Genomic DNA, 27890 nt, shown 5'->3' with positions numbered 1-27890 from the left:
TTTTACCCTGTGAATGTTTTCTGTTACTTAATAATACTTCTATAGCTTGAGTGGTTGGGATAAAAATTTAAAGAATAAGACTTCCCTCAACCAAATAGAAAATATGTGGTTGCTGTGTTAAAAAAAAAAAAATACAGAAAAATATATAGAAAAAGGTGATAATTATCCAAATCCCACCTATATACACAGGTAGAAATACATGATTTCATGTAATTGGGATTGTACTCTATAAGCTAATCTATAATCTATTTTGATCACTCCTTTCTATGTTGTTGAATATAATTTTACATCAAAATTTTAATGCCTGCATAAAATTCAGTTGTACATGTTTATCCTGTTAATTTATTCATGGTGACATTCATTCATCAAATTTTTTTTTTCAGTCTTACCATGTAGTAGACACTATGCTAAATCCTGGGGATGCAGGAAACTCCTCTCTCAGTGGATATTTAGGTTATTGCTGATTTTTTCTGTTAGAAGCAACACTGCATTGAACATCCAATACTGCAACATGTGTCTTTGAATACTTTATTTTCTCCCTAGAATAAGTTCCTAAGAGAATTGGCTGGTCAAGGAGTTGGCACCTTTTGAAGTTTCATCCGTATTTATTGCCTAAACATTCGTTACTGGAAGTGTCAGATGATGCCAGTTTTTTCCATATTCTCATGATAATAGTTTTTGTTGGGTATCATCTTTGCAAACTTGATAGGTGAAAAATTATACTCTGCAATTTTAACTTATATTTATTTGATTTTTCAGTGTGCTTGGAATGGGAATTTTAACTACTAAGAAATTGTGACCTCCATATGATCTATGGAGTACAATTTTCTTTGAGTCTTAATTTTATCTCTCTTAAAAAGGAAGATCTTTTTTTATTTTCTTCTTCGGGGTCAGGTTAGAATCAGTGAGAGGTTGTCTGTTTCAGGCAACTGAATCCTCACTGAAAGGATGTTGTATAAATATTACTACTGACTTAAATCTAGTTGGTTTTAGCATCGTGTAACTATTATCAGAGCTTTTGCTCTAGTTGTTAAATCTAGTTGTTAAATATGTTTAAATTTGTATGACTTGATTAATTGCCTTTTGTTTTCAATAGATGCCATATTTTTGACAACATAAAAGAACAAAGAGGCATTTAAGGAGTACCTAAAAAAAATCATAAAGGTAAATGCCTAAAAATATATGGTCTCCATTTAGCTCATCACCTAGCTATGTAGCATTTAAATTTAAAAAAAATACTATTTTCCGGCCACAAGTGAAATTCAGCAGTAGCTGAACAAGACAGATACGCCGGGCATGGTGGCTCACACTTGTTATCCCAGCACTTTGGGAGGCTGAGGCAGGTGGATTGCCTGAGCTTAGGAGTTCAAGACCAACCTGGGCAACATGGCGAAACCCCGTCTCTACAAAAACTACAAAAATTAGCACACACCTATAGTCTCAGCTGTGAGGCTGAGGTGGGAGGATTGTTTGAAACCCAGGTTGAGGCTGCAATGAGCCATGATCACACCACTGCAGTCTAGCCTGGGCAACAGAGAAAGACCCTGTCTCAAAAAAAGAAAAAAAAAAAAAGAAGTACTCAGAGAACAGGATATAACTCCTTTACTGAAGTTCCACTACTCAAAGATGACCAATGTCTCCGGCCTTTGGAGTATTTTATTCTAGTATTTTTTTCCTCTAGTTATATATTCTACAAAAATGGAGCCATACTAAGACTGTACAGCATTTTGAATCTCAGCAAATGTGTATAGTTATTAACAATGAGAGGGAGTGGTTACCTAGATTTTTTTTATACTGGTTTAATGGGGAATTTTGTTTGTGTTGCTATTTATTTGTAATAAAGTTTTTATTGGAATGAAAATTAAGTATAATTGAAAGATATTTTAGACAATTAAAGCTATAAACATTTCAGTTCCTCCTAATTCGTTGTTCAGATCTCCTGCTTATTATGCAATGAGAAATAATATGACAATTTTCTCTGTTATTTGGGAAGATGTTTAAACAGTTTACAGGCTGCAGGAGGCTGCAGCTATAGCCATTTCCTGTTGCTTCTACTCCTGGAGAACATGGAGGTGTTGTTGGGCTGACTGAATGTAAACTGCTTGAACAGGTGTCTGCTCTGAATCTTTCTCAGCTCTCCAGCTCTCATCCAGTGTGATTGAGCTGAATTTCATGAGATAGTTCTGTTATTGAATACTGTCAAAATTAAATTTTTCAGTATTAAATTTGTTTTGAGGGAAGCCAGCTCTTCAAAGAAGCCTATTAGGAAATTCTTTTAAAGCACACCTGTGTACATACACACATGCAGAACTGTGAATTCACCAGCTTACCTGCCTTGCCTGTTTGAGATTATCCAGGAATTAGATTTTATACTTTTTTTGAAAGTTGAGAACTCACCTGTTGGCTGCACTCATGCGTATGTGTTCAACAGTCAAATCCTTGCTTGCGTTTCTGCCCCATATAGAGTAGAACTTCCATGTGAATTCATTTTAATGGAAAAGGAATTATTTTTATTTTATTGCCATCTCTCGCTTTTTGTTACAGAACAAGAATGGAGTTGTTTTGAAGGCTCAGACCAAATAGATATTTTAAAAATATGTATTGTGTTTGGCATTGATCCTTGAAAATATCTTTGTCACTGGGTGAAATTCATAATTTAGGTTTATATAGTATTTTCTTAATTTAATTCTACACAGTATATATTATTCTAGACTATGTATATAAAATTTTTTTGCATAATTTTTTTCCATTTCAGATTCTTAATTATTTCCGACTTTTCGTTAGCATAGATCAAATTTTACTTGTGTTTAATTTAGAACTTTAATTATTTCTTTATTCTTCTAGGAAATTTCAGATGCTTGCAGTGAAAAAAAAAATCTTCTTGTGCTTCAGGTTTTACTTTGTTTTGTTTTGGGTGAGAATCTGGGACCTCATCAATGAAAATGGCTTTATCGTTTGGATTTATTATTTTCCTCCCCACTTTTGTCTTTAGAATTATAACAACTCATAAAACCAGAGCCAATTCTGAAAGTTTCCCCAAATGTTAGGTTTTGTTTTCTCCCATCATTTTGACCTATTTCTAAAATGTTGAATAGGAATACTGTTTGAAGTCAATTGTTGGCGTGGGATTTTTCCCTTTAGCTTTTCAAGTCCTCCAGAGCAAACGTACTTTCTCTTTATAGAGTGAACGTAAGTCAAGACAGCAGTGAGGCACTCTGGCGTTGGGACCCAGTGAGAAATTAAGGTTTGCTAGTGCTGGTTCCAGGGTGGCCTAAACTCTTGTACTTCAGCTGATGTCTTGCTGGGACAGATCTGAAAGAAGATCCATCTCCGTCGGTTTTCTTGATACTTCTGTGCCTTCTGCCTGGCAAGGGCATCAGAGCCATGGGAACTTAGAGGTAACAAGAGCTCCCCATCTGTCCTCAACCCACTTGCAAGTTTCAACTCACACCTCTTTGAGGACACTCTGGCATCCATGCACATCCTCTTACCACATAGTGAAGATCTCCGTTAATAGCTAACATTCATCTAGGCTTCTAAGACCTTTAATATTTCACTGCTGCTTTTTGGAAATCCTGTGAAATAGGGGTCATTATTATCTCCATTTTGTAGATAGCAAAACTGAGGCCTACAGAGCTAAAGTAGCTGATTTAAGTCTGCAATTTATCATTATGGTCTGGAGTCTGTTGGAGTCCTGCATGTTAGCTCTTAACCACAGCACTCAATACCTCTTTCTTCCAAGCAGATTCCAATAAAGTGAAAGTTGAAGGCCCTAAAAAGTATTTGAGAAACACTGTGATTTCATTTATTGGGATTTGACCTACATTCTTTCTGGGAATATTGTCAAGATGAGATATAGTTTGTAAATGAGGCTAGTGCAGTATGATTATTCTCTCAAGTTTGCGTTTCATAAGCTGGAGTCATTTGTTCATGCTATGTTTTGTAGAGTCTTCCTGAAGCTGTTGGGTTCTTTGGTGGTTAAGGATAATATCTTTATTAAATTGCTGCTGTGGTAGGCCTTGGTAAAGTTCAACTGGGTTGGGTGGGGAAGCTCTTTGAACTCTCAAAAATCACCAAACTACAGATAATCACAAATCTAGAAGAGGGAAAATATCAGTTATTTGACTTTGAAAGCAAATCCAACTTTATATTTTGGAAATTACTTGCAAGACAGTAAGTCCATGATTTTACAACACAATTGCCCTTGCAGGTTTAAAATTAGAAGTAAATATCATAGTAAATGCTCATTCAATAGTTGTTTAATGAATGAATTAATTATATTGTTTGTATAACGTTGAGGAGCTAGAAAGATGAGTAAGGCAATCTCAATGTGTACATGAGGGCAACAATCATGTATAATATCTACTTGGCACTTTATAGAGGGCATGACTCTCTCCATAAAAATATTTAGTATGTTCATGATGTCTTTTATCTAAAGAACTTCATGCTTTAGATATTAGTTAATTCTCAAAACACTACGCTGAGGAAGGTGAGTGACACACCCCTCATTTATAGATGAAGAATTTGCAGTTGAGACTGGTTAAGTGTGACTAACTCAAGATTGATTAACACTGGTGGTAGGAGACTTGTCTCTGGCCTCATTCTGTGCCTGTGACCTGCTCTTTGATGTTCGGGAAGCTTTATAGCCTCCTCCTGTCCAACCTCCCTTCCTCCCTTTAAAAAAAAAAAAAAAAAAAAAAAAGGAACATTTCTGATTTAATTACCCCTATAAAGGAAGAGTGATAATTTAGCTGTGTAAGTATATTTGGTTTCTAAGTATACAACTAAAGTATTTCTAGCCATTTCTCCCCAAACTCTTTTTCTTCACACAGTTCCACAAAGTGCACACCAAGCAGATGGTACAGACAAGCACATGGATTATTTACAGCCAGTACAGTAGACGAAGGCATATGTGCTAAGCTCTCTTATACCTACTCCCTGGGAGCCATTAACACATCCATTTAGATGAAAGAGTCTCGGGGTTTTGCCATGGGCATTTCTGCTACACTCCCCTGAAGCATCACCATCTGCCCTGCCTCCTCCCAGAGGCCCTGTTACCCCCACTCCTGACCAGCCAGTCACAGCCCTGTTCTTCCGAGTGCCCTCATTCACTTAGATACAGAGCTGATAACAGCTGCTGTTTTTCACTTAAACCAGTTTAGCTCTATGTCTATCTGACTTCCTTCTACCTCCATTGATGTACAGGGCTCTTTAAAAGGCTACCCTTGGGGCAAGTTCAGTTCCTTACCATTCCATATAACTGTTTTGAGCACTGTCCACACTTTAAACTGGGTCCTGGGGTGCAGAAGGTCCTAAGACTTGGTCCCTTGAGCCAGTATGTTTGTTTCTTCCTTTGTGCTACAGTTTCAAGGCTATACCTGTGATGCCTGGAGAGTCCCATTCTTCCAGATCTGTAGACCAGCTCCCTCTGCTTTTCCTTGGCCCACAATAGACCCTGCAGTGCCCACATCTAATCTATATAATCTGACTATTTAGCAACCCACAGCTAACTAGCAATACCTTCCCCATTTTTGAACTCCAAATTCCTGGCAGAACAATCTAATTAGTTTAACTTATCTTTTTAAACCAAACTACAACTTGTAGGTTCCTAGCCAGTACAGGAATGAGCCTCCCTTGCATCAGTTGTTCACCCCTGCCCCATCATATGTAAGGTCACCTCTACCCTCATCATATGTAAGGTCAAGTAAGGTCAGAACAGATTCCCAGAAAAGGGGATAAGGGTGGGGCAGTCACCCAAAAATGTACAGATGTGCTTTGATAGATCATGAAATACAAAAGTACATTCTGCCCTTTGTCTTCAAACAAGTCTGTTTGTGAAACTGGATTCAGTTAGAATAAGGAGCACAGAAGCTGTTTGACCCACACTGTCCAGTGTTTGCAGTACTTACATTTACAGGTCCAATCCTTATACTGTATGCATACCCCAAGCCCTACAACATGCTACTGCCCATTATGGCATCTTTAAAACCTTTCCTTTTGAAAGTTTCCTCTAAACTTTATGGCTTATGTAAAATTAAAGTCTATTTGTTTCCTGTAGTTCTAGCAACTTAGTAAATCTAAAGAAATTCATAAATGAAATCATACAGCATAAAAAAAATTTCTGTATCTTGTGTTCCTAAAACTGAGCTCCTAGAGTTAACAGCTCCTGACTACTTGTATATTCAGCAAAGGCAGAGGCAGAAGACAGCCATGTTTGCCACATATATCAGCTGGTGCCAGGCAAGGTTGGCTCCCGTGCCAAGCAGCTCCAATTATTCTTTAGTAAAACACACTTTTATTCATTGAGGAGCAGTTGCTTGCCAATGTATTATACAATTATATAGTGAATGGAGAACAATGGATGCATTGTAGAAATATTTTTAAAACAAGTAAACAACAGTGGATAGGAAAAGGACCCTAACTCCAAAGTGAAGACTGTTGACATACGGGATTTAGCAAAGCTCAAGTGTAAGGAAGGGTTCAGAAGGACAGAATGCTTTGTTTCAAACACCTCTTCCTGGAAGGGCCTCCGGCAGCATTCATTTCTGCCCCACCCACAGGGTGGGTTTGCGGGGAAGCACAGGGAGCAGGGGTGTGTAGGCATGTGTGGAAGTGGGTGTGAGTGCACCTAGGCACTGGGCTTCACACTCGTATTTCTAAGAAGAAAAAAGACAGCATACATTGGTTGATTTAGTGCTTCCTGAGGTCTTAACTTGAAAGGAACATGAACATACATGTAAATTTTTCAAGGGGTTAGAGCTTGCGGGTTTGGGTGACTTGGGATAAAACAGGGCCGAACCAAACCATCTAAGAGATTTACAGTTCACACAGGAGGTAACTATTGAAAGTGTTTTCCCTGATCAGTACCGCAGAATATTCAGTATTTTTACCAGACTGACATCAAGTGGATTCATATCCCATGACTGACTGCATTTATAATTTAATTCTGCCGGGATGGCCCCAGGATACTCTCAGAGAAGGCCTTCCATGCATCAGAGGTCTTTCTCTTCCCATTCCAGTGATAGCCAAAGGCTGCCTTGTTAGACCTGATGCCAGCAGACAAGGAGACCACCTTTTTACCTTACCTTCATGATGTATATTCCCATATTTTCATCCTAACAGTAATATAAATCTTTAAACCTTAATCCTTAATCATTTATCATAGGCATCTCTGTCATATCTCATGAACAAGATAGGATTCAGATTACAAAGCAGTTTTACTAAATTTATATTACTCTCTTTGAGCTACAACCATCTGACCAGAGAGCTGCTACCTTCACTGAAAGGATTGCTCTTTATAAAGTAAAGAAATCAGTCATTATTGCCTATTTGAGGGCAGTTAGAACTAAAACGTAGGTTTTTCTGACTCATGAGGTGTACTTAGTATTAGATCAGTGTTTCCACACTTGAGTCATTTGTATACTACCTTAATGATTTTTGCCATATCTGTGTGCCACCTTTTTAAGGGAAAATGTATAAATATTTTCTCTTGAATTTATTTTTTCTACTGAATTTTCTTAAAGAAATTTGTATGACCATCTCAAGTAGAAAACCAATATCCTTTGATAGAAATGATAACCATTAAAATGGATAAGTGAAAATAAGAGAGGCCCATGCCTGAAGGCTCCGAGCCTAAGGCCACACCTCCCCAGTGAAGAGGGGGATTGGCAGGTGTTGGAGGGTGTCACTGACATGGCAACATCTGGCTGAGACTTTGGTGCTTGAAAAATATTGGAAAATAAGGTTCATGTTTTGTGGTTTGATGTTAGTGTCACCTAACATCTGCCGTGTGTTTGTGAAATAACCTGGTGTATCCCTAGGAGCTCACACCATTCCCCATGCCACAAAGCACCATGACTAATCCAGAGAACTCAAGAGACTCATGCTTATTCTTCACTTATGCTGATGAAAAGTGCACATGGATACGGGAAAATGTAAATGTCTCTCATTGGTTACCCACTGAAGGTAACCGTAGAGTAGAGAATGGCAATCAGTCGCAATGCCTCCTGAGAACATCTTCAGGTTAGTGGAACTGACTTTAGTTGTATGGACCTTGAAAGACGGGGTAAAGCTATCCTTCAACCCATTTATTTCAGGCTACCTGAAAGCACATTGTATATTTGTTTGCCTAGATGGAGGTAAAACCTAACTGCAAAATCATCTATTTTATTTTTTAAAAGCCGTGAGTATGTGCAGTTGAAGTGTAATGTCTTTCCACTTTAAAGATCTGAGAGAGTTTCCTTTTCTGTGGTGTATTTATTTTTGTTTCTTTTAGGAAAAAAGCAATGGGGGCTTCATACAACCAGATGAACACTCACCGTGTTTAACACAAAACACACTGAGACCTTCACTACACAGCTAAAGTCAGATGTCATTTCTTGCATGGAATAGGCGCTCCATAAATATTTGATAAGAACATCTATGAATTTAATGTTAAACGACTTCTCTGGACGAAGTTGTGTCATTTCAAAAGTTACTGGTAGGAGTCTGCAGTTACCTATAGCATCGGGTGCTTCCATGAGTGTGTGTGGCACAGCCTTTAGCTGCTGTCCTGCGTGATGATGGTGGTAAGGGGTTGACACTCCCTGGTATGCTTGCTTTTGAAGTTTTGCACCCGGCATCTTCGTCATGCTCCTCTGTATCCAAACGTTCTCCACTCTGCTCTGTGCCCCAGAAAACTGACTTCTATGCACAACCTCAGTGAGTTCCTTTCCCTTTGGTTTCGAGTTGAATTTAGCAAGAGGAACGCCCAGAGATTGGAGAGAGGAAGAAGAGAGAGGTCAGAATATCTACCCACAGTGGGGTCCCTCCTGATTCGCTGCAGCCCTGAAATGGTGGTCACTGCTCCTGTCAGGCAGCCCTTCCGTGAGTGTTTCTGTCCAGGTTCTGGTGTCTGCTTCCTCACCTTGCCCCTTCAGCCTTTTGGTATAACAGAGCCACCCTACCTGTTTCCCCCTCATTACTAGCCCAGGGGGCTGCACTAGGCCTTGTGCCCTGCTCAGTTCTTGGCAAATACCCCTTTGTGGTAATTTGAGGGTGCCACCTGTCTCTTGCTAGTACCCTGATTGATAGAGAGTGTGTTTGCAGATTTGCTGGTTCAGTGCCTTTGTGACACAGCAAAGCTGAGTGGTTCCAGAGGGACTGACCTCTGATCTCAGTTGTTTTTTTTGGGTTTTTTTTTTTTTTTTTTGAGACTGAGTGTTGCTCTGTTGCCGAGGCTGGAGTGCAGTGGCACGGCCTTAGCTCACTGCAACCTCTGCCTTCTGGGTTCAAGCGATTCTCCTGCCTCAACCTCTTGAGTAGCTGGGACTATAGGCGCATGCCACCACACCCGGCTAATTTTTGTATTTTTAATAGAGATGGGGTTTCATTATGTTGGCCAGGCTGGTCTTGAACTCCTGATCTCGTGATTCACCTGCCTCGGCCTCCCAAAAGTGCTGGGATTACAGGCGTGAGCCACCACGTCCGGCCCTGACCTCACCTTTAATAGCAGGGTATTCTATACCAGTGTGGTCCCCAAACTTGGGGTGCTTCAGAACCCCCGGGGAAGTTGTGAAAATGCAGGTTCCGGGCCCCCACCTCCCAACCTACTCATTTGGAGACACTTAGGATTCCTCTAAGGGCTCTTGCAATGACTAACCTTTTGTAGTTGACTAGACACAGAACCTGATAACATAGCATCCCAGCCTGGGCAGCCCTCTGAACAGGTGGCCAGTAAAGGGCACTCGATCCCTGCTTTTTGTGCCATGTGTTAGTCTTCCATAGGGTGAGTGAGTAATCAAGATAAACTCCTGCTGGCTGTAAAGAAGAACTATCCTTTAAAAATACAGGATAATGCAAAGTCAAGAAATCAAACTAATTTGAGAGAGAGGGGAAGAATTGCTCTTTTAACTCCTTGTTAGCAACGGTGAACTGATCCATTAGCAGGAGTGACCAGACTTCCCTGGCTCACTGCACAAGATTCTGAAGAGACCATTTTCCATTATCCAGGAGTAAAAGCCAGTGTCTATCTTGCCATGGAATTCCTCACCATCGTCTGCTAAGAAGCAAATTCTTGTGTGCTACAAAAGTACAACTCAAGATATGAAATGTAACTATCTAAATACAAGACACTGTTTTCCTACAAAAAATACTATAAATAAGTCCTCTGTTAAAATAAATCCCTCAGTAGATCCCTTGTTACAAGCCCATGAAATGAGTAGTCTGTCCCTGTCACACAGAGCGCACCCGGAAAAGGCATCAACATTCCATTCTTCCAAGGGAAACGTGAAATCAGAGCTCAGCACTCTGAATGAAACAAATAGGGTGTGGAGGACAATCAGCGCTGGGGACCGGAAGACATGAGTTCAAATCCCGCGTGGACCCGGGGGTCCATTTCTCCTTCCTAGGCTGTTGGGAGGATGGAATAAGAAGGTGAAGCTCTTGGGGCATGTAGGATTCTCAGCCTCCCACTCCCACTCCTACCGTCTAAAACATTTCCCACCCTAGTCTCGGCATAGTTAGGAAGATATGAAGATAATGGGGAGGTGCATTCCACTGAGTTAGCGGGGTGGACCCCAGGTGCCAGCAGCTCTCTGCAGTGGGTATTGCAATATTATAAGACAGAATTTCTTGGTCCCCAGTTGGTAATAATTTACCACACCTTCGATAGTGGGCTGGGACATTCAGTAGCTCCATCTCCTGCAAAGGTCCTATGAGAGTCCCTCTGCTGAGGCTAATTGCTTGAGAAGGATAGTACACTATCTGTTTTGTCACATTTTGTGATTTACTTTGTTTCAAGCCTTTTCCTTTTGGTGGTTTGGTGAAATGCTGTTAGCTGATGGCTTATGGACGTGAAGGTGAAGGGTCATCTTGGACAGAGTAACCTAGGGACAGGGATCCTTCCAGGAGGGCAGAGCTGGGCCAAAGGGGTGTCCTCCTGACCCAGTCTGGGGTGCTTGAATAATACTGATGCAAGTGTGTCCCACCCCTTCTCCTCTGGTTAGCCTTCAGAGCCTTCTAGACTGATTTGCTCTGGAAAGAGATGGCCCCTGGAGTTATATATTTGACCAACGTTCAGGTTCCAGGAGTTACAAGCTCGTGCAATTGTATTTCATCTCTGAACACAAACTGGTTAAAAAGGAGAAAGTTCAGTCAGGCTTTGTGTTTTCTACAATCTAAATTAGATGCTAGTGCTGGGGCACCCTAGGAACTGCCTGGGACTCCCAGAGGGTGGCTGCTGGCTGAGGGAAGAATGTGGTGACCAGTCTACACATAGACCCCAGCTTCCTCCTGTGCCCATCCCACTTCCCCCTTCCTTTTTTCCCTTATCCACAGGGTCTTCAACTGCCCCAAGAGCTGTTGTGGGCTCAGAAGAAAAGGAGAAGACTAGGAAAAGCAGAAACACACTGGAGGAACTCTTGTGAGAGCCAGCTCCTAAGTGGTCCCAGCTTGCCCCACCCCATTGCCTACTTTTTTTTCCACTTCAACTTTTACGCGGCCTGTAATTCAGTCCTTTTAATTTGAGGTTGTAAATGACCTTTAAAGAAAAAGCAGTGGTTTCAGAGGGGGCTGATGACTCATTAAATGATCAGTGATGCATGTGTATGAGTTCATTCGATCAGCTTGTTCAACCAGGGGAAGGGGAGGGGGCTGTGCTTAGAAGAGTGGTCAGTAGACAATTCAGGTGCCTCAGAAAGAAGGGACCCAGGGGGAATGTGTAATGTTGTGAAGCCTATAGGAGGACCAGAAAGGGGGCCGGTGTAGGAGGGTGGAAGGAACTTGAACCACATGGACCCTTGTTTTATTCCGTGTAAAGACTGGTTTGGTGAGGCAGCCTAGTACCTAAGACCAACAACAGCAGCGTCTACCATGTGTAGAGTTGCCAGATTTAGCAAAATATAGGATACCCAGTTAAATTTGTATCTTAAACAATGTATAATTTTTAATGTATGTCCCAAATTGTGTATCTGAAATTCACACTTATCTAGACATCATGAATTATATCTGGCAGTGTTCACAGTGGCTTAGAACCTGATATTTGACAGCTCTGTGAGAAAGATGTCTGTCCCACTTTAGTGATGGGAATGCCAAGGCTAAGAGGGGTTGTGGTTGACAGGAAGCCTTCAAAGATAGTGTTCCTGCTCCTTGGCCATACATGCAAAATGCCTTGTAGGACTAAACAGTTGTCTTGCAAACATACTTCGAGCCATGTGGTGTTTATCTCAGGGTAGCACAAAGGGCACTAGATTAAGGGGAGGCCGTTAGGAAGGCTGAAGCAGGCTGAAAAGGACTCCTGGAAGTTAACCCCTGGGTTAGGGTTAAGGCAGAGAGGCCTGGAAGAAACATAAGAATCATCTGGTATACTTTGATAAAGAAGCTGAGGACTAAGGAAGTGATGTGACGACTGAAATCACAGGAGAAATGACCAGCGAAGCCTAGAGCAGCATCAGGGTTTCTGAAGTCCTCACCGAGTTCTTTCTATTATATTACATGGTGCTGACATAGCAGATTCTTATTAAAGCCTCCAAGTTTCCACACAACGCCACAGTACCCACTTGTGGGAAGGACCACATACTGCTTATGAGTCACAGCCCTCGTTTTCTTTTCTGTTGGTGTAAGTACTGCTTAGGTATCCCCTTGTTACCAAGAGGCTGGATTATGTGTTATACCCCAGTGAACAAAGATTAGGGACCAAAAATTCAGGTTGTGCCATTTATTGCATTGGCTGTAATTCAGGGCATGGTATGTTTGTTTCCAAAATCCAGCTACTCAGTAGAATGAAAGAGAAACCTAAAGTTTTGCCTCCTTCTGGATTTTTTAAAAAATGCATTGGTTTTGCAATGTAGCATCCTATTTCTGTATGGGACAGGGATGCCGGAGAGCTGCAGTCCCAGTAGTCTGCTTATGAGCTACTGGGGACCTCTACAGCATCCACCTGGGAAGAAAGGAACGACCAGAATAAATAAAGGAGGGTGCCACTTCTGAAGCCGAAGTCTCTGTTCCCCAGTTCCTCTGGGGACTGAGGGTTTTATGATCACAGGGGTTGTGGGTGTTCTTCAAGCCTGACTTTGGCCTGTTTTTCTGAATCCTTAAGCATAGCCCTCATATATTTTCAGAACGATGATGTCTCTTCCTGCCTTTAAATACACAGGAATGAAATGTTCTGTTTTGGTTTATTTGGTTTACTTTAGCAGCTTTTAATGTAAACTGTGGGTTTGAACGTAAGAAGACTTAAGGAAAACTAGTAGCTGTATCCACACTGTCTCATCCCCGCAGTAAATTAGCACGTGGGAAACTATTTTGAGGGGAGGAGGTCATTTCTGGGAGAGAAGAAGCTTTTCCTGTTCTCTTTTCATGTGGTTTGCTCCATTCCTAACACGGTGAATATTTTTTTGGTGTTTCCTTGGAAAGCAAAATATTCCATATTAACATACCATGGCTTCTTTGGGAAGCTGTGCATTTCCACAGATTATTTCTTCAGGAAACTCTACATTTGCACTGTTGGCTGCAAGAATGAAATTATCCTTGGCAAGTTGTTTCATTTTAATCTCAGGAGCAATGGTGTTAAATGTTAGCCGGTCAAAACCATAAGCAAAGACTGTTATTCAAGTTTCTGTGTTACCCTTTATCTCTGTGGTCTTTCCCCACCTACCCTGCACCCCCATGCTCCAGGAGTCAGTGGCTCAAAACACTACGAAGTGAGTTACTTCCTTCCATGATGCTAACAGTATTTATACTTGACTCTTCACAGATTGGGGAATATGAAACAGAATGTGAAACTAAACAGCTGAGGATATATGATGAATGAAACTGGCTGGGATCTGATCAGTTATATAATTTGTTATATACAATTCAGAGTAGCTTGGGAATAAGAAAACCTCTTGGACATTCATTAATGTTACTGGTGGACTTAAAAAAAAAAAAAAAAGGTTGTGGGGTAAAACCTTTCTTCCAGAGTCAAGCCATAAAAGAGGCATGATTTGGGAGAGAAAAAAAGGTTGTAATGAAGCCCAAATATTTGAAGTGATTGAATTAATACTTTTAGAGGAGTGCCCCTGAAAGGCAACCTGATTTGGAATATCCAGAATGTTAATACTACCAGTTAGCCAAAAACAGTGCTCAAGGGATGAAGCAGGAGCTTGGCCTTGGAACTCAAAGTGGCCTTTGAGGGTTAGTGGGAAGCAGATGTTTTGAGGCAGTTGGAGGATCCTGTGAACAGTCTTCAAAGCAGGTGGAGGCTTTTTAATAAAGAAAAGTGGGTAAACAGCTAGGCTGCTGGATTTCCGTTTTTCTCCCTTAGAAGAACTTCAACTGGATTCTGGTCATCTTCTGGTCCCAGATTATACGATTTCCTAGCCAAGAAAATCATGTATGATTGAGAAATCTAGGACTTTTACCCAGTTTATTTAAGAAACCCACTCTACATCCATGTTGTTAAATAGTGGTTAAGTGGACTGTGGCTCTACTACGTTCCTGTCCCACACAGGAGTAGGATGCTGCATTGTAAATCCAATGAATTTTTTTTTAAAGCCCAAAAGAGTATTCTCATACTGCTATAAAAAATTACCTGATTGGGGCCGGGAGCAGTGGCTGAAGCCTGTAATCCCAGCACTTTGGGAGGCCGAGGTGGGCGGATCACGAGGTCAGGAGATCGAGACCATCCTGGCTAACACGGTGAAACCCCGTCTCTACTAAAAAGTACAAAAAACTAGCCGGGCGAGGTGGCGGCACCTGTAGTGCCAGCTACTCGGGAGGCTGAGGCAGGAGAATGGCGTGAACCCGGGAGGCGGAGCTTGCAGTGAGCTGAGATCCGGCCACTGCACTCCAGCCTGGGTGACAGAGCGAGACTCCGTCTCAAAAAAAAAAAAAAAAAAAAAAAAATTACCTGATTGGGACCAGGCATGCTGGCTCATGTCTGTAATCCCAGCACTTTGGGAGGCCAAGGCAGGCGGATCACTTGAGGTCAGGAGTTCGAGACCAGCCTGGCCAACGTGGTGAAACCTGTCTCTACCAAAAATACAAATTAGCTGGGTGTAATGGCAGGCACCTGTAGTCCCAGCTATCAGAAGGCTGAGGCAGGAGAATTGCTTGAACCCAGGAGGTGGAGGTTGCAGTGAGCCAAGGTTGCACTACTGCACTCCAGCCTGAGCAACAGAGTGAGACTCAGTCTCCAAAAAAAAAAAAAAACAGAACAAAACAAAAAGGATTACATGATTGGGTTATTTATAAAGAAAAGACATTTAATTGGCTGAGTTCCACAGGCTGTACAAGAACCGTGATGTTGGCATCTGCTCAGCTTCTGTGGAGGTCTCAGGAAGTGTACAGTCATGGCAGAAGGTATGGGGGAGCCGGGACTTCACATGGCCAGAGCAAGAGGAAGAGGAGAGGGGGAGGTGGAAGAGGAGACGGGAAGGTGCCACATGCTTTGAAATGACCAGATCTTATGAGAACTCACTATCATGAGGGCAGCACCAAGTGGGACATCTGCCCCCATGATCCAATCACCTCCCACCAGGCCCCACCTCCAACATCTGAGATTATAATTCAACATGAGGTTTTGGCTGGGACACAGATCCAAACCATATCAGTATTGCATTGTTAGTTAATGTGGGATATGTATATTGCTTATCTGCCAAGTAGGTTGCAATCATTTTGAATGCTGAGATGGTGTGTGGTGCCCGTCTGTTCCCTTCATTGTCACATTTCCTGTGTCTTGCACCTTGTTTAGTCACTCATTATCCATAGATCTTCCCCTGGTGCCTAACAAATTTAAGCAAGGCATTGTGGGGAGCTGAGATGGAGGCAAAGCCATTTTGTCAAAGAATGCTCACGTATGGGTTGTCCACAGAACACCCATATATATGTATATCTAATACCAATGGAAATAAGAGGAAGGAGTAAGACAAAAACAGTGCACAACCCAGGCGCTGTTTTCATTTGTCACAATCTCAGATACAGTAGTTACTTTTGTAAGTGGCTTATGTTTTTCTAGTAGGATCTGGACCACTGGAGAGACCCCCCAGTTTCCTGATAACTCAGAGTGAACGATGTATTTCCTGATGTGTCTGAGTGGCTGGTACGGAAGTTCTGTTGAATTTTGGTATTCCAGCATTATCCAACCAGTCATTTCCCTAGCCACCAAATGTCTATATATATTTGTTCAATTAAACTACATGTTATAAGAATTGGCATTTATTCTGCTTCCTGGCAACTAGGCAGGTGATACAAGAAAAATGGGGAACTCCCTTGAAAAGCCACCCTAATTCTAAATAAAATGTACACAGCGTATGGAGCTCTGCCTTGATGATGACGGCAATGGTTTACCTTGGAATATGTAAATTCAGTACCCCCTTAAACCTGAAGTGCTTTAAAATCTGCTTTGTGGGAAGTGACCACTGAGCCAGAAGATCAAGGTACTACCCCATTGTTGCCAGTGGTCTGAGGGTTGCTTGGCCACCTGCAGCATCACCAACAGTGCACAGTTTTTCCAGATCTCTCAGGTATGAAACTAGACTCTCAGTGGCTAACTGTACACATCCCCTTTCTTCTCCTGCTGTGCATCTAATCCTTAATGTTGTGGACTTGTGATTTGTTGGCAGAAGTCTTTCTACTATCTGTGAAGCATCAGGATAAAATGTAAGGAAGTGTAAGGTGACTAAGTATGAACGAGCAAATAGTGATGAGACTTTTAGATTCAAATTTTGTTCTATTCTTTTCTCAAATCATGGAAGTTAGACATTGGCCATTTATGCTTGTCTCTCTGCTGCAGCCCCCATGGCTGCTATCCTCCGGGGATATCAATAATCTGGTATTTGGTTTCCTATGAGAACAGTTGAGAGAACTGGAGGTGTGGGCAGGAGAGGGTTAAATCTAAAGCTGGGCTTCCAGACATTTGAGGCAGAGCTTTGTGTCGCTGCAAAATAACCTGTTCATTAGGAATTCTGCCGCATCATCCTTGGAACTTAAATTCCCATTTTCATCTTAGTGGGTATTTTTGTAAGCCAGTGAATAGTATTAACTTAAGCTCTGAAAAAAAAAAAATGGGATGAGCCTGTGACAGATTTAGGAAGCACAGTTGCAGTTGTTCCCGTTTTAGATTATAGTAAATTCTTTCTGCATCAAGCTCACTTTTTGTACATTTTCTTTTCCTCCCTTCCTCATATTCATTATCCCTTCGGCAAGTTGTGTCCATCCCTCCTGCTCCACTCCCGTGAGTGGCTGTGAGGACTCATCCCATGGAGCCTCCCACGAGCTGTGGAGCCTTGTTTCTCCCATCCCCCGGGTTCTTCCTAGCCTGTGCTGAGACCTGTGCCTCCTTTTCAGCTCTTCTGGGTAGGGTGTTATTACTTGAAAGAAAATTAGAAAGCATTTTACGTTGCTTATTACAGATCATTAATTGAAGCTCCACTAAACCCAAGGAATTTATTCTCTCACTGATGTGTGTATAACTCCTATTAACATTAATAAAGTTGTTTAGAATCAAAGAGCCAGCAGAAACCCATAATAGAGAATCCATTTTGATCCTGCTTCACAAAGTGACTCATACCCACAGGGCATCAACAAGCATTTTAAAGATGATTTTTACAACTCTCTTTTTAAAAGGACAGCAATTACTGAATATATCATAGTACACTCATGTCCTTCAGAATAAACTTTGCCGATTACCATTTGTACAGGAGTGCCCCACCCAGGTTGGAAGTTGCAAGGTTTGTCCATATTTAACCAGTGCCGGAAATGTCACCCATAGCTGCCATTCCTGCAGGTTTCCACAGGGGAGCTGGCATGTGTGGGACTCACACATAACAAGGATGGAGAAGGTATGGGTGCAGTAAGAAGGGAGTTGTACAAGTGACAGCCTCACAGACAGGGGGAACAGTAGAGATGTTTGTTCACCTGAACCACTTGTGCCCTGCTCTACCTCAGTGGTTCTGGACAGGCAGCATCATGAAATGGAGAACTAAGGAGTAGGGGGATTTTAGTCCAGGTATTTGTAAAGCTGTCTGAACCTATTAATACCATTTACCAATCCTTACTCTGATGAAAGGACCACAAGGAGACGGAAGAGGTCAGAAATTGGTAGTATGTAGCTGGGAAAATATCCTTAATCTTTTGCATAACGTGCAGACACCAGGGGTTAGAGTTGCACTTTCTCTGTCGGTGTATTGGTACACTTGTTATTAACTCACCTCGGTAGCCAATAAGGGGAAACATCTCAACTAAGCACATCCCATTTTAATGTCTGTGTTTTTCCCTTCTTTCCCCACCTCTTTTTCCACCTCATCTTCTAATTTTTACAAGTGTTCCCAATGTTTGGGAAATGAGTTCAGTTTGGGGGAGAGACAGGAGATATCTGTACATTTACGTCTAATTTGGACATATGGTTGGCATCCTTCCTGTGCCCTTGAGTCTCTTCTTAGAAATGTTAAATTTTTAAAAACTTGTTTATTTTTGAACGTTGCTTTTTAAGAATCACCCTTCCTAAAGGGGAGAGAGGAAATACTATAAGTGAATCTTATTAGATTTTTGAAGTGCTCATCATAATTGAACTATTTCCCTAATGACTGGTAGCATCTCACCTAGATTTGTCCTTGGAATGGTTCCTGAACTTTTCAAGATCTTGCAGTTCCACTATACTTTTGACTGTGGTTGGAAACATGGGTGTTCATTTCTGTAAGTGTTAATCTGGATATTCTGAGGAAGAAAAATATGGAATATCCCTTTAATCACTGAACTTTATTTCTGACCCTTTATTTTTCCTAAAGAGTAAATACACAATTTTCAAAGGAAGGAAACAACAGTAGCTATTAACATGTAGAATCCATCTGGCACTGTATAGATAAAAACAAGCCCAGAACACTTTTCACTTATTCTTCACCACAGTGCCACAAACTGGGTCAGGATTATCCTTGTTTTACAAATGAAGCAGCCGGAGCCAGAGAGGTGAAGCCAGCCTTTCTTAGAGCCACACATCCAGGAAGGGTTAGAGCCCAGATGAGGTGGGAGAATTGAGATCAGGTCTGCCCAATTACTACCCAGCCCAGACTTCCACTGCATCTTGCAAGGATCAGGGTATATAGGACAAATGTCAGCCCAATGGGTCATTTGTTCCCAGGGACCCAATTTGACCCCCTGGTACCTAACAGGTGCCAGGAGCATGACAGGCACTCAGGAAATATTTGTTAAATGAATGTATTGTCAAAGCCAAAGAATTCACTAAAATGTATCATCTCATCCTGGGGACTGCCCTTGGCCACTGCTGAATCTGTTTTGAAACCTCTTTGCAGGTGAGTTTAGAAATATGTGAATATATTTATTTAAAATAACATTACTGGAATTTGCAACATGTGCCAGTGTGGTTGAGGCCTCTGCTGGCTAAGGTCTTCAGCAATTCAGAGATGCACAGTAGAGGTACTATGTGTATACTTTCTCTTTGATTTAAACTTATTTAAAGAACTTTTTCTTCCCTGACTTAAAATTTTCATTGTAGAAAATTTGGTAAGCTATAAAGAAGAAAATGAAAACATCTCTTAATCACACTATATTGAGATAGCAATGTTAAGATGTATTTATTAGGGCCGGGCATGGTGGCCCACGCCTGTAATCCCAGCATTTTGGGAGGCCAAGGCAGGCAGATCACAAGGTCAGGAGTTCAAGACCAGCCTGGCCAACATGATGACACCCCGTCTCTACTAAAAGTACAAATATTAGCTGGGCATGGTGGCACACACCTGTAGTCCTAGCTACTCGGGAGGCTGAGGCAGGAGAATTGCTTGCGCCTGGGAGGTGGAGGTTGCCGTGAGCCAAGATTGTGCCACTACACTCCAGCCTCGCCAACAGAGTGAGACTCCATCTCAAAAAAAAAAAAAGAAAAAAAAAAGATGTATTTATTTTGTCATTTTTGGGAGGGGTGTGTCATATATATATATGAAACTTTGATTTTTGACCTTGTTGCTTCTTTCATTTAATATCAAGTTGTGATCATTTTTTACTGTAATTGAATAATAACTGAAGTTTTCCATTGTGTGAGCAGACTAATTTAACCATTCACTATCCTATTACTATGCAGTTAAATATTCTCGTATTTGATATTATAAATAATGCTATACTAAACATTCTATAATGAAAATATTTGCTCACTTCTCTGGTTATTTCTTCATGAAAGGATTACTAGGTTTAGTGAAAATATAAAAATTCTATACATAAAAATTCTAAATTAAAAGCAAAAAAACCTTAGGAAAATTTATTTGCCACAAATACATTAAAAATCTTAATATTCCATACCCTGGTTTCCTTTCACTCAGACTAATTTTTTTTCTCACATTTTTGTTGCCAGGCACTCATTCTCAATGCTTAGCCATTATACTAGTTCCCCATTTGATTTAACTAAAACTGTTTCAGTTAAACATTTATTCTTTTGCTCATGACCCTATCCATGCAGCATGATCTGTCCTCCTGAGGCTTTCCAAGGATTGTTTGACTCTTGTCATTACATCTGAAAATCCCCGGGTAACTTCTGTATATCTTTCTTGGAAACAACATTATAAAAAAAAAAATAGTAAATTCAAACTACTATGCACTATGCCAAGCACTGAGGTGGGTGTTTTAAAATATGATGTAGCCCTTGCCATTGAAAAACCTCCAGATAAGACATGACCACATGACAGGTAAACCTGGATACAATAGATACTAAATAAAATTACTAAAAATTTCTGTTTAGTAATCCTGACTCATCATCCCATTTTCTACAATTTTGTTGACCTGTGCCTTCGACCCACCTGAATCTTACCTGCCACTCCCCTTACCCATAAGGGGTTTCAATCAGCACGGTGTGGTTACATCATTAAAGTTTCTTACCCATAGTATCACCATGATGGCAGGATCCCCAGCTCTCAGAACAGGGCCTGGCACATGATATGTGCTCAGTTAGTGTTTACTGGATGTATGATAAGAAGTATGCGTTTTTTTTCAATTGGAGATGACCAGCAGACAGTTATGAACAGTCACGTGTTGCTTCAGGACAGGGATACATTCTGAGAAATGCGTCATTAGGTGATTTTGTCATTGTGTAAACGTCACAGAGTACACTTACACAAACCTACATGGTATAACCTACTATATACCTAGTCTGTATGGTATAGCCCACCGCTTCTGGTTACAAACCTGAACAGCATGTTATTGTACTAAATACTGTAGGTAATTATAACACAATGGTAAATATTTGTGTATCTAAACATAGAAAAAGCACAGTAAAAAATACCAGCATTGTAATCTTAGGGGACCATTGTCATCATATATGTGGTCTGTCATTGACTGAAATGTCATTATATGGCACATGGCTATACTCAGATTGGCAATAAATATAATTAGAAGAGAACATTTGTGGTGGGCAAGAGCTCTAGCACAAATGTCAAACTAATGAAGGTTCAAATCCTGGGTCTTCAACTTACCAGCTTTTAATTTCTTCCACATTCAGATTCTTCAACTGAAAAAAATAGTGATAGAGTCTAAGCCATTGGGTTATTAATAAGGATAAAGTGAGGTTTATGTAAAGCCTAGCCCAGAACCTGGCACACAGTAAGTATTTAGTAAATGTTAGCTATTATGATTTATAAATTGTTTCCCTTATTTATTGTCAAACTACAGTCTCAACCTACTGTTAGGAATATAGAAATAGAAATTGATTCATCATGAGAAATAATATGTAAGCTTTGGAGTCAGATCTGGTTCTGCCACCTCAGTAGGTTACTTCTCAATGCTTTAGTTTCTTTATCAGGTGAAGACCTATTGCATAGGGTTACTGTAAGGACTAAAATGAGATAATGTATGCAAAGTGCCTAATATGTTCAGTACTCTTTTCTCTTTCTGTGTCTTGGTTCAATTAGAACACCCTTCTGTTTGCGATTTTGCCACCAAACATGCATTTCTCTCCCTCTGGTACAGTGTTCTTCCATTTATTTTGGTGTGACACAAAGAATTTAATACATTTTTATATCACAAGTCCACATGTGTGAATGAAAAAAAAATTCCACAAAATAATGCTCTGTGTGATTCCTGTACTAATTTGCTATGGCTGCCATAACGAAGTATCATAGACTGGGTGGCTTAAACAACAGAAATTCATTTCCTCACAGCTCTGGAAGTTAGAGGTCTGAGATCAAAGTGGCAGCAGATTTGGTTTCTCCTGAGGCCTCTCTCTTTGACTTGTAGATGGCTGTCTTTTCCCTTTGTCCTTACACAGCCTTTCCTCTGTGTGTATGTGTCCTAATCTCCTCCTCTTATAGGGATACCAGTCATACTGAGTTATGGTCTGTCCATAAGACCTCATTTTAACTCTGTTACCTCGTTAAAGGCCTGTCTGCAAATATTGTCACATTCTGATGTGTGCTGGGGGTTAGGCTTTCAATCATGAATTTTGGAGGGATACAATTCAGTGTGTAACAGTGCCCTTGATATTTTTCTCTTTATTTCATTAAAGAAAATGCTGGGCCCAACCAACTAAGTTAAATTTTGTGACCCACTGAATTGACTCGGGACCACAGGTTGAAAGGCACTGCTTTAGTGGGTTGTGTTGGCTTACCCGGTGAGTGTGAAATTGAAACCAGCATTAGGATTTGCCTGTGACTTAGTGTGGAGACAGGCCCAGAGGCACAAAACAGTAAGAGTCAGAGTGGACATCCTTCTGCAAACACAGATATCACCTTAGCCTAGGATTGGCAAACATTTTCTGTAAAGGGCCAGATAGTAAATATTTTCATCTTTGCAGGCCATACGGTCTCTATCAAGACAATTCTGCTGTTGTAGTGTGAAAGCAGCCATAGACAATATGGAAACAAGTGGGCATGGCTGCGTTCCAATAAAGCTTTACTTACAGACACCTAGATTTTAATTTTGTATAATCTCCATGTGTGATGAAATAATCTTTTGATTTTTTTGACCATTTAAAAATGTAAAAACCATTGTCAGTTCATGGACTGTACGAAAGCAGGCAGCAGGCCAGATCTGATCCTCAGGCTGGAGGTTGCTGACCGCTGCCCACCACTGCCCTTGCTGGTACAGCCTCGGTCTTCTGGCTGTAGACTCTGGAGGAATTGACCTAGGTGATTTTCCTCTGTCCATGTAAAATTTGAACTGTTTATCTTATTTGACCCTTGTGATTCCTCAGTGTTTTCAGAAGGAAAATCTCTGTGGCACTCATGATCAAAACTTATTTTAAAAGCATATGTTATCTTCTTAGCAGAAAACTCTAATTAGGGATGGGGGACCTTCTTAAAGTCCCCACACAATTGTTTGTCAGATGGTGAAGTTAGGAATAGAGTTGTCACTGAAAAGTCTATACAAAAACAACAGAGCTTGAATGTAAGAAGGGGTCTCCTTTGGGAAAGCTAATATCCAGGGAAACAGAGTGACCAAAGAAAGGCCCAGGTGTCCTCATGGTGGATGGAGGAGAGCAGCTCAGTGGCAGGGGCCCTGTCCCAGGTTCTTCTCCCAGGTGGGGGCAGGCTGGAGGGTGAGTAAGGTCCCCACAGTGTCCTCATGGTTTCTTTCGCAACCCAGAATGCAAGCCCAGGTGTTTGTGGCTGCCTCTCACTTCCTGTGGGGGCTGCCTGCAGTCTCAGAATGTCCATCTCAGTGCCTGCGTAGATCTCCTCCCTCCCAGAGGGTCCAAGAGAACAAAGGTGTCTGAGAAAGCCAGAGTGTGGCCACCCGGTTTCTATGCTCCAAGGGATTTATTTCAGTGGTAGGTGGAGCAGCTGTGTGGAGCACATGGCTAATGATAATGGATTAACTGACCAGAAGCAGGAGAGGACCTAGCAGAAGGAGGAGGTCAAGCTGCCCCAAGACTTGGGGACAGCCTGGGTCTCCCTCCATGTTGTGCTGACTGCTCTCAGGTGTGTCAAGACTCCGGACCTCATGACCATGTATATTCCAGAGGGGTCTCACGGACTGACTCCGGAAGAGCAATGTTGAGTGCCTATTTTGTGCCGCAGAAGGAAACCCCTTTATCCCAAGGGCTTTCCCATCTGGAAATGCACAGACTGTAAACCAAGACCCCAGGAAACGGTTTTTAATTAACATGAAAAAAAAAAGGGGGCTTGAATATCCAAAACTTCACTTTAAAAAATCAGTAAGATAAAATTTAAATGATTTGTATTATTTTATTTTGAGACTATTTGCTTCATGCCATCGTAACATATAATAATAAAATAGCTTTGGCCTGACAGTCATCTTAAAGTGAATTTAAAAACACAATTTAATGAAATGGCACTTTTAAGCTTTTAGTGCAGCACATTTTCGAATTATCTTGCTTAAATTAAATTGCTGTGCTTTTTTGCTTTCAGTACTTATAAGAGCTCTGTTTTGTTTCTGGTTTCCTTGTGTTATCCCTGAGATGATTTTTTTTTATTGAAATATAACATTCATGCAGAAAAGTGCACAAATTGTTAAGTGCACTGATAATGAATTTTCGCAAAGTGAATTCTTCTTTGTAACCAGCAGCCAGGTGGAAAAAGAATGTCACTTAAACACTAGGAGTCCCCTCGGGTCCCCATCTAGTCCCTATACACCCCAGTTTCCATCAAGGGTAACTAATAGCATGAATTCTAACAAGAAAGGTTGGTTTTATCTATTATGAACTTTATATAAATAAAATTGACCAGAAGCAGGAGAGGACTCAGCAGAAGGCAGAGGTCAAGCTGCCGTAAGACTGGGGGACAGCCTGGATGTCCCTGAGTTTGCACTCTCTTGTGTCGTAATAGAATAACATTATATTTAGGAGATTCATCCATGTTGTTATGAGTAGTACTTTGTTCATTTTCGTTGCTGTGTAATACTGTTTAACAATATCAAAATGTATTTAGCCCTTCTATTGCAAGTGGCCTTTTGAGTTATTTCGAGTTTGGGGCTATTACAGATAGTACTGGTAGGATCATTCTTGTGCATGTCCATGGGTAAGTGTATGTAGCATTTCTGTAGGATAGGCTCTGGATGGCAGGATCTGGGATCACAGGATGTGTGTGTTCAATTGAAACTGCCAGTTATCAGTGGACACTCCCCCTAGCAATGTATGAGTTTCAGTTGCTCTATATCCTTACCAATACTTCATGGTTTTAGTCTTTATCATTTTAGCCAGTCCTGTAGATGTGTTGGTAATGCGTTGTGGTTTTAATTTGCCTTTATTTGATGACTGAACTGGAGCATTTATATGTTTATTGACCATTTGGATTTTCTGTTTTGTCTTCTCAAGTATTTGTCTGTTTCTTTATTGGATTCTCTGCCTTTTCCTTACTGATTTTAGGGTTATTTGTTGTATATATGTATTGCCATTATGTTCTCCACTCTGTGGCTTCCCTTTGATTCTGTTGATGTCATTTGATGAAGACATTTTTATTTTTAGTATAGTCCAAATTATCAGTTTTCCTTCGTGGTTAACACTTTTTTGTGTTCTCTTTTAAGAAACATCTTTACCTATTACAATGTATGAAGGTGTTCTCTATGTTTTCTTCTAAGAGCTTTATTATTTTGCCTTTCACATTTAGTTCTATTCTCCACCCAGAATTAATTTTTGCATGGTGTATGGTGGAAATTAAGATTCATGTCTTTCATACGGATACCCAGTGTATTCATTTTCTAGGCTATTACAACATTGTGCCACAAAATAGGTGGCTTAAAACAGCAGAAATTTATTCTCTCATGATTCTGGAGGCTAGGAGTCCAAAATCAAGGTGTGAGCAGGGTCGTGGTCTCTCTGATGAAAGCTCTAGGGAAGAGTCCTTCCTTGCCTATTCCCAGCTTCTGGTGGTGGCCAGGAATCCTTGGCATTCCTTTGTTGGCAGCTGCATTGCTCTGACCTCTTGTCTCTGTGGCCACGTGGCCGTCTTCCCCACATGTCTCTGTCTAGATTTTTTTCTTCCTTTAAGGACAGTCATTGGATTCAGAGTCCATACTAATTCACTGTAACTCATCTTAACTAATCACATCTGCAACAACCCTATTTCCAAATCAGATGCCGAGGTACTTGGGGGTTAGAACTTCATATCTTTTTGGGGGACACAGTTCAATCTATACTACCCAGTGAACCCAGCATTTATTACTTTTATTTTTATACATTTATACTTCATTTTTATACATTTATACATACTTTTATACATTTATTACTTCATTGTCACCTTTGTGTAAGTTAGGTAACTGTGTAGCTCTATTTTTGGACATTCTATTTTGTCCTGTTGGTCTGTTTGTCTGGCCTTGCACAAATGCTATAAACTATTACTCTGTAATGAATCTTGATATCTGGTAGAGTAAGTCTTCCAGCCCTGTTCCTCTTGTTCAGGATTAACTAGGCTTTCGGCCCTTTGCATTTCCTTAAACTTTAGAATCTGCTTGTCAACTTCCATCAGAAGAAAAAAAAAACACCTAGTTTAAAAAAAAAATGACGGTGAAGTTAAGATGCAATTGCAAGGAGAATCAACATATAAAAATACTGGACTTCCAGCCCATGTACATGGCCCAACCCTCTATTTAGGTCTTCTGTAATTTCCCTCGATAACATTTTGTCGTTTTCAGCATAAAGTCTTACATATCTTTTTTGGACTTATTCCTAGGTATTAGGTGTTCTTTTGATGGAGATTTGTATTGGTGAAATAAAAAGCCAAGAGTGAGAAGGAAGGCTTCTACTAGGCTTACTACTTCACATTATTGAGGAATTTTTCCAAGTTTACCAAGCTTAGCAGAACTGAGTTTCAAATCAAGATCTCCCTGACTCCAAATCAGAGCTGGGAAAATAAATCAATTATTACTTTAAAATGCAATGTTAGTGAGATGATTCAAAATGTGGGAGGCTCAGGTGGATAAAACAGGTCCTTGGTAGGGAACCCCTGGTAGATGCCCTTGGTCTCCAGTGTTGCAACATTGAGAACGTGCACATAGGCTGGAAGAGATGCTGAGACAAGACTCAGATACTGGATAGGGGTGGGAGACTTGATCTGAGATATGCAGTGTTCTTAGGACCTTAGAGTTACCCGGAAGTACCAGGTAGGCCAGGAGGATGGCCATGGTGGTAGGAGTTTGAGTCCTTTCCCTCTTGAACCAGAGCTGTTCTGTTGCACTTTTATCTAATATTTTGGAATTAAGCCCTTCGAAATGTGCACGTGTGTGTGTTTCTAAGGTTAGAACTACCAATAACAAGAAAAGAATTTTTTTTATAATAAAATATTTCCCATTATAATGGATTCTCCAGGTATGTGGTGTGCTAGCTGGATATCTTTTGGCATAATTGTTACACATTTGGCATAGACACACACACACACACACATATATATATAGACATGCACACACAGTTCTGGTACTAAAGAATAGCTTAAAAACTATCAGACTAGATATTCTTTAACATTCCGTTCAGCCCCAAGGTTCTGGGATTCTGATATTGTAGCCAACCTAAACTCAAGGGGCTCTGCACACATCATTATTAATCTTGATCTTGGCGACATTGTGATACTGTGTGCATTTCATGAGCCTTCCCCAGAGCCACTCCAGAATGTCTACTTGGAGGGACTTGGGAGCAGTAATCCGGTTGGAAAAGAGCTAGACATGTCCAGCTGCTGCGTTTGCATCATAGCAAAGCAGTGTGTCTGTTCAGACTGTGGATTGCAGATCTTAGGAACAACTTAATTTAAAAGGGCAAGTCAGAAATAATTCAAGTATACTACAAAACAGAGTTTTTGTTTTATTTTCTTTTTTTCCTGATACATGTGATGTGATCACCTGACAGGAACTCATTACCAGTAAGAAAAGAAAGATATGATTATTATAACTGTATACTTCATTCTCATGAGTCTCATAGAAGCAGAATTGTTGTTTTTTCCTCCCAATAGTCAGCTGATTATTCCAATGCCATTTGCTTCTTTTATTTCTTC

General features: G+C 40.8%; 1 protein-coding gene across 6 annotated transcripts in view; it reads left to right on the top strand.

Annotated features, from left to right (window-relative positions):
* The window catches only part of FYN (FYN proto-oncogene, Src family tyrosine kinase), a 207483-nt gene that overhangs the window by 55053 nt on the left and 124540 nt on the right, over positions 1–27890 (top strand). The window contains exon 1 of one of the 6 annotated variants that reach the window (XM_038001006.2): positions 1146–1164. The exons of the other annotated variants lie outside the window; for them this stretch is intronic. The gene's annotated coding sequence lies outside the window, so the exon portion shown is untranslated. Of the gene's footprint in view, positions 1–1145; positions 1165–27890 lie in introns of those variants that run through there. 6 annotated transcript variants of the gene reach the window in all.

Source organism: Chlorocebus sabaeus, chromosome 13, assembly GCF_047675955.1.
Source record: "Chlorocebus sabaeus isolate Y175 chromosome 13, mChlSab1.0.hap1, whole genome shotgun sequence".
NCBI classification, from domain to species: domain Eukaryota; kingdom Metazoa; phylum Chordata; class Mammalia; order Primates; family Cercopithecidae; genus Chlorocebus; species Chlorocebus sabaeus.
This window is presented reverse-complemented; position numbering and strand designations above follow the sequence as displayed.